Consider the following 8,122-nt stretch of genomic DNA (forward strand, 5'->3'; position numbering starts at 1 on the left):
TCTCATCAGATTCCACTTCTGTCCTCACCTCGTTGGTGGACGTGTATCTCAGGCGTCACAATACCTTTCCTGTCTCCCACTTCCAGGAGGCAGGGTCTTCAACCTCTACTACATATGACCATGTCAGCCTCTTCCTCTCTTTGAAATTCTGGATCACTTCGCTCCCTTTGTGTGATTAAAAATCTTTTTTTTCTTAGTCTCTTCTTGCTGAATTTCTTTCCTCCTACCAACCTGTGGACTTACCCTAGGTTTCCCCTTGGTCCTCTCCATGCACTTCCTTAGGGAACTCACTCACTTCACATTTCAGCATCTGGCTCTGCAGAGCTGACCCCTGAAAATAGATTTATGGGCTTGACTGCCCATCTGGGGATGCTTCCTCTTTGTTATTCTGGCATCAGCTCAGACTCGGGAATAGAAGAAAACCTTCTGTCTTCAAAGTGTCTATGTTTTTATTATAAGTATTTGGAATTTGGGATCTGGGAAGAAACAAATTCTAGCAACAGTCAGAAGTCCTTTTTATTTCGATTGTGGCAAATAAAGGTAGAAGGAGTGTGTGTGTGTGTGTGTGTGTGTGATACATTTCATAGGAGGCCAATTTAAAATTAATTTTTATTGACACGGCATTCTTCCTGAAAACTCTCTGTTAATCATATTATTTTCTCAAAACAACAGCTGTGTTTGTGTAAGACAAGGCCCAAAGTCCTGATTGCTCACTGGGAATTTCTGGTTATATAAGATGAAAATCACACATGCTAAGTTTATTGATATGTCAGTTAAATAACTCCATTGCACTATCGGTACAAAATTCGTTATAAACACATTTTCTTTCTTTTTTTTTTATGAACACATTTTCTTTCTTTTTTTTTATGAACACATTTTCTTTCTTTTTTTTTTTATAAACACATTTTCGTATGCTCTTTAAAAATAAATCTTAATTGAAATGTGTAAGGCCAACGTAGTAAAGACAATAGTCCCAATATTTGGGAATGAAGGTACGTGTGGTATATACACAGCCATTTTATCCTGTTAAATTTCCAACTGGAAGCAGGCCTCACATTGCTAGGATCTCTCAGCTCTATAAATGTCATGGAATGCCGAAAGCCAGCCTCTAGTCGACAAGCTCACATGGATGTTACAGAAAAAAAACCTTCCAGGGAAAGGCAGGAACAGTTCAAAGTCTGAAGGCACAGCCCAAAAGCGAAGTATATTTGCATTGGAAGAAGGCTGGAGCCCAAAAATATTCTAGAAACTGAAAGTTCTCCAATGTAACCTGGAGTCAACGCTTTATTATTATTTTTTTTTTTTGAAACCTCTTCATCTGCCTGCCTGGAGAACTAAAATCAAGCACTCTGAGAACTTGGGATGAAAACATAATGTACAGCTGTGTGTATTGCTGACAGGCCAGGACAGTTTTAATTTTTCATGCAACCTTCCCAGAAGACAAAATGGTTCAAAACTAACAAATTCACCTAAGTCATTCGTTTAACCAGTATTTAGTGAGAACTGACTATGTGGGCAGGATGGAGGGCCCTCCTGATGCGTGTCTGGAGATAACATTTCACAGAATTAGCTGTAAAAGACAGACATCTGGTGCCCACACAAATGCATGCAGGTTTGAAAAGGAAGGGCCTGTTCGCGGCTTTTCAGGGGACGAGGCACTGGCATTGGGTCTAGTCTTACGGAACTAGGGAAGCTTGGTGGGGAAAACTAGGAATATTTTACATAGGAATTAATTAATTAATCAGTTAATTAATTAATTAATTAAATTATAGATTCATCCATCTATTTGTGAGAGAGAGAGAGTGTGAACATGAGTAGGGGGAGGGGCAGAGAGAGAAGCAGGCTCTGTGCTGAGCGGGGATCCTGTCTCAGGGCTTGATCCCACGACCCTGAGATCATGACCTGAGCTGAAACCAAGTATCGATTGCTTAACCCACTGCACCCACCAGACACCCACCAGAACTTATTCATTCTTAATAAAACACTGAAGCAAAGGAAAATAAGTTGTATCAAAAAGAACTAAAATGTCAGGAACGTCGAATGCCTCGCCTCATCACAGAGCTGTTCTTTGGGTGTAGGCCGGTCTGGCCACAGTGCCTTTGCTCATCCGATGACCCTGGGATGCCCCAGACAACCCAAAGGTGGCTTCTGCTTTGACTCCAGTGGATCCCTGGAGCCTGCGTCCATCACCCACCTGCATGGGTCAGCTGCGTGTCACGGGGCAGGGAGAGAAGGCGGGGCGCCCCGAGGCAGTGGGTCCAGCGTCGCCTTTTCCCTCTGGCAGCAGGTGTCCACGGCAGCACATTTGGGCCGCTTTCTGACTCTGGTCCAGGTGCCAGGTGGACAGGGGATGTGCTGGGCCCGAGGCCATAGGATGGCTCCACGTGCATCTTCCTCCCTCTTCCTTAGAAACAACGTGGGAAGCAGCCCTCGGCGGCAAACCACTGTGGACGCATGTCTGGAGAGCTGGGGTGTGGGGAGCGGCTGGGGAAGGGGGTCCCCACCTGCAACCATTACATTTGCAGACACGGAGAGCCACAGAACTCACGTGCACACTTGATGGCTTTTAAATGTCACTCGTCCTCTTCGGAGAGGCCCAGACAATGGCAGCTGTGGACGTGATTAATGAGCTGCGGGTGCACCTGGCAGGGGCTGGAGGGGGCTGGAGGGGGGTGGGCAGGGAGCTCCAGCGACTTCCCTCTCCCACTGTCAGAGCCCCACAGCACCGCGCAGCTGACGTGTCCTAGTTTCTGAGGAGGAGCGGGCGAGCCCAGCAGAGCCCTGTGTGGGCAGGGAGGAGGAAGGAGCCTGCACTGACTCGGCCCTGGGGCCACAAGCAAGGACAACAGGGGTCGGGAAGGTGCTGCAGGAAGGTGCTGCAGGGGGTCCATGGCCCGGAGGTGAAGTGCCTGGAAAAGTCTCCTTCGTCACCCCCCACCCCCGCGTTGGCACACCCTCTGTTGTCCCTGGGGATGAGTGACAACCTGCCCGGCCTCGTAGGACAGACACAAGCCTCGCTTCCTCTGTGTCCCCTGCTCGGGCTTCCTTGCCCTCCTGTCTGGGGCGCCTCACCCCCACCTGAGACCCACGGGCGACTTCAGGCCCCATCCCCATTGTGGGGTCCCCTGGCTCGTGTTCACCTTCTCCCTGACCTCCCTCAGCTGCTTGGAGCAAAAAGGGAGGGACAGGGAGAAGGCCGTGCATCTTCACCATCATCATGGAGCCAAGGGGTCTTGACAGATGACAGCATCTGACCTTTTTCAGTTTTCGTTTTATGGATTTATTTCAGAAGCTCACATGAAGTTGCAAAGCGACGTGCAGGATGCTCCCTGCTGCTTATTAATAGTGTTTAAAACAAACACACACATGGCACGTCTGGGTGGCTCAGTCCGTTGAGCATCTGCTCTCGGCTCAGGTCATGATCTTGGGGTCCTGGGATCAAGCCCTGCATCGGGCTCCCGGCTCATTGGGGCATCTGCTTCTCCCTCTGCCCCTCACCTCACTTGTGCTCTCTCTTTCTCTCTCACTCTCCTAATCAAATAAATAATAAAATAAAACCTTAAACACACTCCACCCCAAGAAATAGCACAAATGGCCGTCAGAAGGCGGGAGCGTGTTCATCGTGGGAACACGAACCCCAGGGCTTGTGGCTGTTGAAACGAGGTGGAGCTGTAGGTGTTACCGCAGAAAGCAAATGCCTGTGAGATTAGGATACAGGTTACGGTATAGGCACATGGAGGCTGATCCTAGCAGATTGTAACGTCTTGCTGCTTAACATCGCGTTAGTCATAGACGCTTGTGAACTCCTGATAAAATGCAAAAGCTAAAATACGAAATCTCTCTCGCTCTCAAAAAAAAAACAACAACAACAACAAAAAAAAACAAAAAACCTAACCCCAGGTGACTCTTGCTAAAAGCTGTCCAATGCAGATCTTTTGCTGCTTCACTCAGGTGGCCGCCAAACTAAAGTCAAAGCTGAACGCCCTGCGCTGTGATGTAAGCCAAATTCACCTGGTACGGGGTCCTTGAATGACCCTCACTCACCTGGGTTACCCGACGGCCCGTCCCTCTTAGGGAGCAGAGCCTAATTCTAGGTACAATACCTGGCCCTGTGTTGGGTTCCTGTCCCTCACTTCAATCCCTGTCCTCCACAGTGAGACGAAAGCAGCCCCCAGACCTCCCTGCAAGGTCAGGGGGAGGCAAGTCTCTCCTTTCGTGCCTCCAGGGTCAGGGTGCAAGCTGAGAGCCAGCGACCCGCCGGTGAGCGCGCCGTCCACCAGGCCAGGCCCCGACTGTCCGCAGCTCAGCCGGGCGCCCCTCCACCAGGGCTGCTAGGGTTACCGCAGAAAGTGCTGGCGGAAAGGGGAGACTATCCGGCAGGCTCAGTGAAGCCGGTGTCCCCACGCGGGAGGTCCCGGGCTGGCCTTGCTGGCGGCTGACGGGGAGAAGAATGGAGCTTATTATGTGGGGCGGGGGGAGGAGGGGGCCGCGAGGTGTTAAGCAGAAAAAATGGTTGAAATTCTAGTCGCAGGGATGCTGGCAGCTCGGCGCCTGCTGTTAGACAGTCAGATGAACTCTGATAAACCCGGAGGCACTTTCCCCACACCCGCCTGGAAACCCTAGCACCCCACGGAGAGTGCAGGGCGGCTGGGAGGGGTGCGGGGGAGAGCGGCTGGGAAGCCCAGAGAGGGGGCTCGCTCTGCGTTTCCAGAGGGCACGCAGGAGGCCCGCTTTGCTCCGGTCAGGCCATTCAACCCCTGGCCTGGTGACATGATGGGTCCGCAGGGGCAGGTGTACAGCCAGGAGGGGCCCTGGCTCGGGACCCGGGCAGGGGTGGGAGGAGGAGGGATGGGGTGGGCAGCAGGAAGGCCCCAGTGCACCAGAACGAGCAGAGGCTGGGGATGGGGGTCCTTCCTGGCAAGAGATCCTTTGTCAAAGCCTCCTCGACGAGCTGGTGTGTAGCTTGCCCCACGTTTCCCTTTCTAGGCCTGGAGATTGGGGTGACCTCCCTTGGGGGTGTCCGAATCTGCATGCTCAGTATCAAAATCCTCAGCATCGCCACACAGCGATGTGAACGCCCTTGATGCCACTGAATTTTGCCTTCAAAAAGCGGTCAAAGATAGATCCAGGGCAGCCCGGGGGGCTCAGCGGACCCAGGATCGGGTCCCGCGTCAGGCACCCTGCATGGAGCCTGCTTCTCCCTCTGCCTGTGTCTCTGCCTCTCTCTCTCTCTCTCTCTCTCTGTCTCTCATGAATAAAAAATAAAAAAAAAAAAAAAGCAAAAAACAAAAACAAAGATAGATCCAGCGTGTGACCCAGCAGTCCCTCTTCTGGGTATCGGTCTGAAGGAAATGAAATTGTTTCAGAGGCATCCGTATCCCCGTGCTCATATTCTTCACCATAGCCAAGATACAGAAGGAAGCTAGGAGTCTTTCGATGGATCAATGGATAAAGAAAATGGAATATCACTCAGCCTTGAAAAACAATTTGCAACCACATGGGTAACTCCGGAGGGCATTCTACTAAGTGAAATAAGCCAGACGGAAAAAGACAAACACTGCGCGGCATCACTTGTATACGGAATCTAAAAAACAAAGACAAAAACAAACAAACAAACAAACAAACAAACAAACCCACCGAACTCATGGAAGCAAAGAGTAGACAAGTGGTTGCCAGGGGCTGGAAGTGGGGGAAACAGGACACAGACTTCCCATTACAAGATGACTAAGATCTGAGGATCTAATGTATATCTAGTGTATCTACAGTCGGTAACACTGTATCATGGAATTGAAATTTGCTAAAAGAGTAAAATTTAAGGATTTTAAAAAATGGCCCAAATGGAATTTTGAAGAGATATTTGCACACTGACGTTGATAGCAGCATTACTCATCAACCCCAAGGGGTGGGAACAACCCAAGTGTTCATCGACGGAGAAATGGGTGAGCAGAATGTGGTCTCTCCAAACCATGGAGTAAAACTCAGCATGAGAAAGGAGGGAAGGGATCCCTGGGTGGCTCAGTGGTTTGGCGCCGCCTTCGGCCCAGGGCCTGATCCTGGAGACCCAAGATCGAGTCCCATGTCGGGCTCCCTGCGTGGAGCCTGCTTCTCCCTCTGCCTGTGTCTCTGTCTCTGTGTCTCTCATGAATAAATAAATAAGATCTTTAAAAAAAGAGAGAGAGAGAGAGAAAGGGAAATCCTGTCACATGTTCCAACATGGATGTACCTTGAGGACGTTGTGCTAAGTGGAATAAACCAGCCACAAAAATACTGTACGATTCCACTTGTATGAGGTATCGGAAATAGGATCATAGAAAGAGAAAGTAGGATGAAGGTTCACAGGGGCTGGGAGAGAGGGGATGAGGGGAGTCGTTTGAGGCGTTCGTTGTTTCAGGTCGGCAAGGTGAAAAAAGGTCAGGAGATCTCATTCACAACTTAACGCCACTGAACTGTGCACTTGAAAGTGGTTACGACGGTACATTTTATTTAAGATTTTTAAAAAATTATTTATTCATTTATGATAGACAGAGAGAGAGAGAGAGAGGCAGAGACACAGGAGGAGGGATAAACAGGCTCCATGCAGGGAGCCCGACGCGGGACTCGATCCGGGGTCTCCAGGATCACGCCCTACGCCCAAGGCAGGCGCTAAACCGCCGAGCCACCCAGAGATCCCCTACATTTTATTTAAAATGTAAAAAGTAAAAAAAAAAAAAAATAAATAAATAAAATGTAAAAAGTTAGATGACTTTAGAGCAATTTTAGGTTCACAGCAAACCTAAGAATTTTAGGTTCTCTCTCTGGAGAGAAAGGCACAGAGAGTTCCCTTCTGCCCCTGCTCCTGCCCAGCCTCCCCGCTGTCAACACCCCCGACACACCATCAGCCAGCGTTAGGTGCTTTTACAAAAGGACGAAGTGGGTGCAACATCGATAGAAAAACCTGGTGGATTGCACAGTGAAAGAAAATGACAAAGCTTATTTATGAACATGGAAGCAAAAAATTAGTGATTAAATATTGGCGAAGAGAATTTGCATGAAAAGAATAACATGCAAAATATGGTTAAATGGTTAAAATTTTATGTCATTTATATATATGCATATTTTACCATGATTTTAAAAAAGTATAAATAATAGTGAAAGGGAATAGAAGGGAGGGAGAAGAAATGGGTAGGAAATATCAGAAAGGGAGACAGAACATAAAGACTCCTAACTCTGGGAAATAAACTAGGCGTGGTGGAAGGGGAGGAGGGCAGGGGGTGGGGGTGACTGGGTGATGGGCACTGAGGGGGGCACTTGGCGGGATGAGCACTGGGTGTTATTCTGTATGTTGGCAAATTAAACACCAATAAAAAGTAAATTTATTATTAAAAAAAAAAACTTTTACTTTCCAACCTAAAGAACAGACCCTCAGGGGCCCCACAGTGAAGAGGGAAGGTGAACCGGGCATCGAGGACCATGCCCATGACCGCAGGGCAGCCCAGGTGGGCGCCAGAGTCCCTGGCACAGCTGCAGGCGGGGGTACCCAGAGGCTCGCAGGCCTCTAGGATGTTTCTGACTCAAGGTTTTGCTTGGAAGATGGGTAGTGAGCATCTGGGACAGAAAGGGGATCCCAGACCCCTCAAAGCAGGGCCTTAAGGAAGAGGTCGTGGAGGGGTACCTGGGCGGCTCCATTGGTAGACTGTGGGACTCTAGATTGCAGTGTCTTGCGTTCAAGACCCCCCACTGGGCCTGGAGCCTACTTGAAAAGGAAAAGAAAATAGTATTAAAAAAAAAAAAAAAAAAAGAGGGCAGCCTGGGTGGCTCAACAGTTTAGCACCTGCCTTCAGCCCAGGGTGTGATCCTGGGGTCCTGGGATCGAGTCCCACGTCGGGCTCCCTGCATGGAGGCTGCTTCTCCCTCTGCCTGTGTCGCTGCCTCTTTCTCTCTGTGTCTCTCATGAATAAATAAATCTTTTAAAAAAAAAAAGAAGAGGTTATGCAAAGACAAGTTTCCCGAGAGGTAGGAAGCTGAGAAAAAAGGACAAGTGGATTACAGATCCAGAAATAGTTTTGAATTCTAAAAGGAAATATCTAGCTTCTCTCTGGGATGAGATGGGGTAACTCCTCTCTCTTTTCTTCCTCCTTCCTCC

Source organism: Canis lupus, chromosome 2, assembly GCF_003254725.2.
Source record: "Canis lupus dingo isolate Sandy chromosome 2, ASM325472v2, whole genome shotgun sequence".
Lineage (NCBI taxonomy): Eukaryota > Metazoa > Chordata > Mammalia > Carnivora > Canidae > Canis > Canis lupus.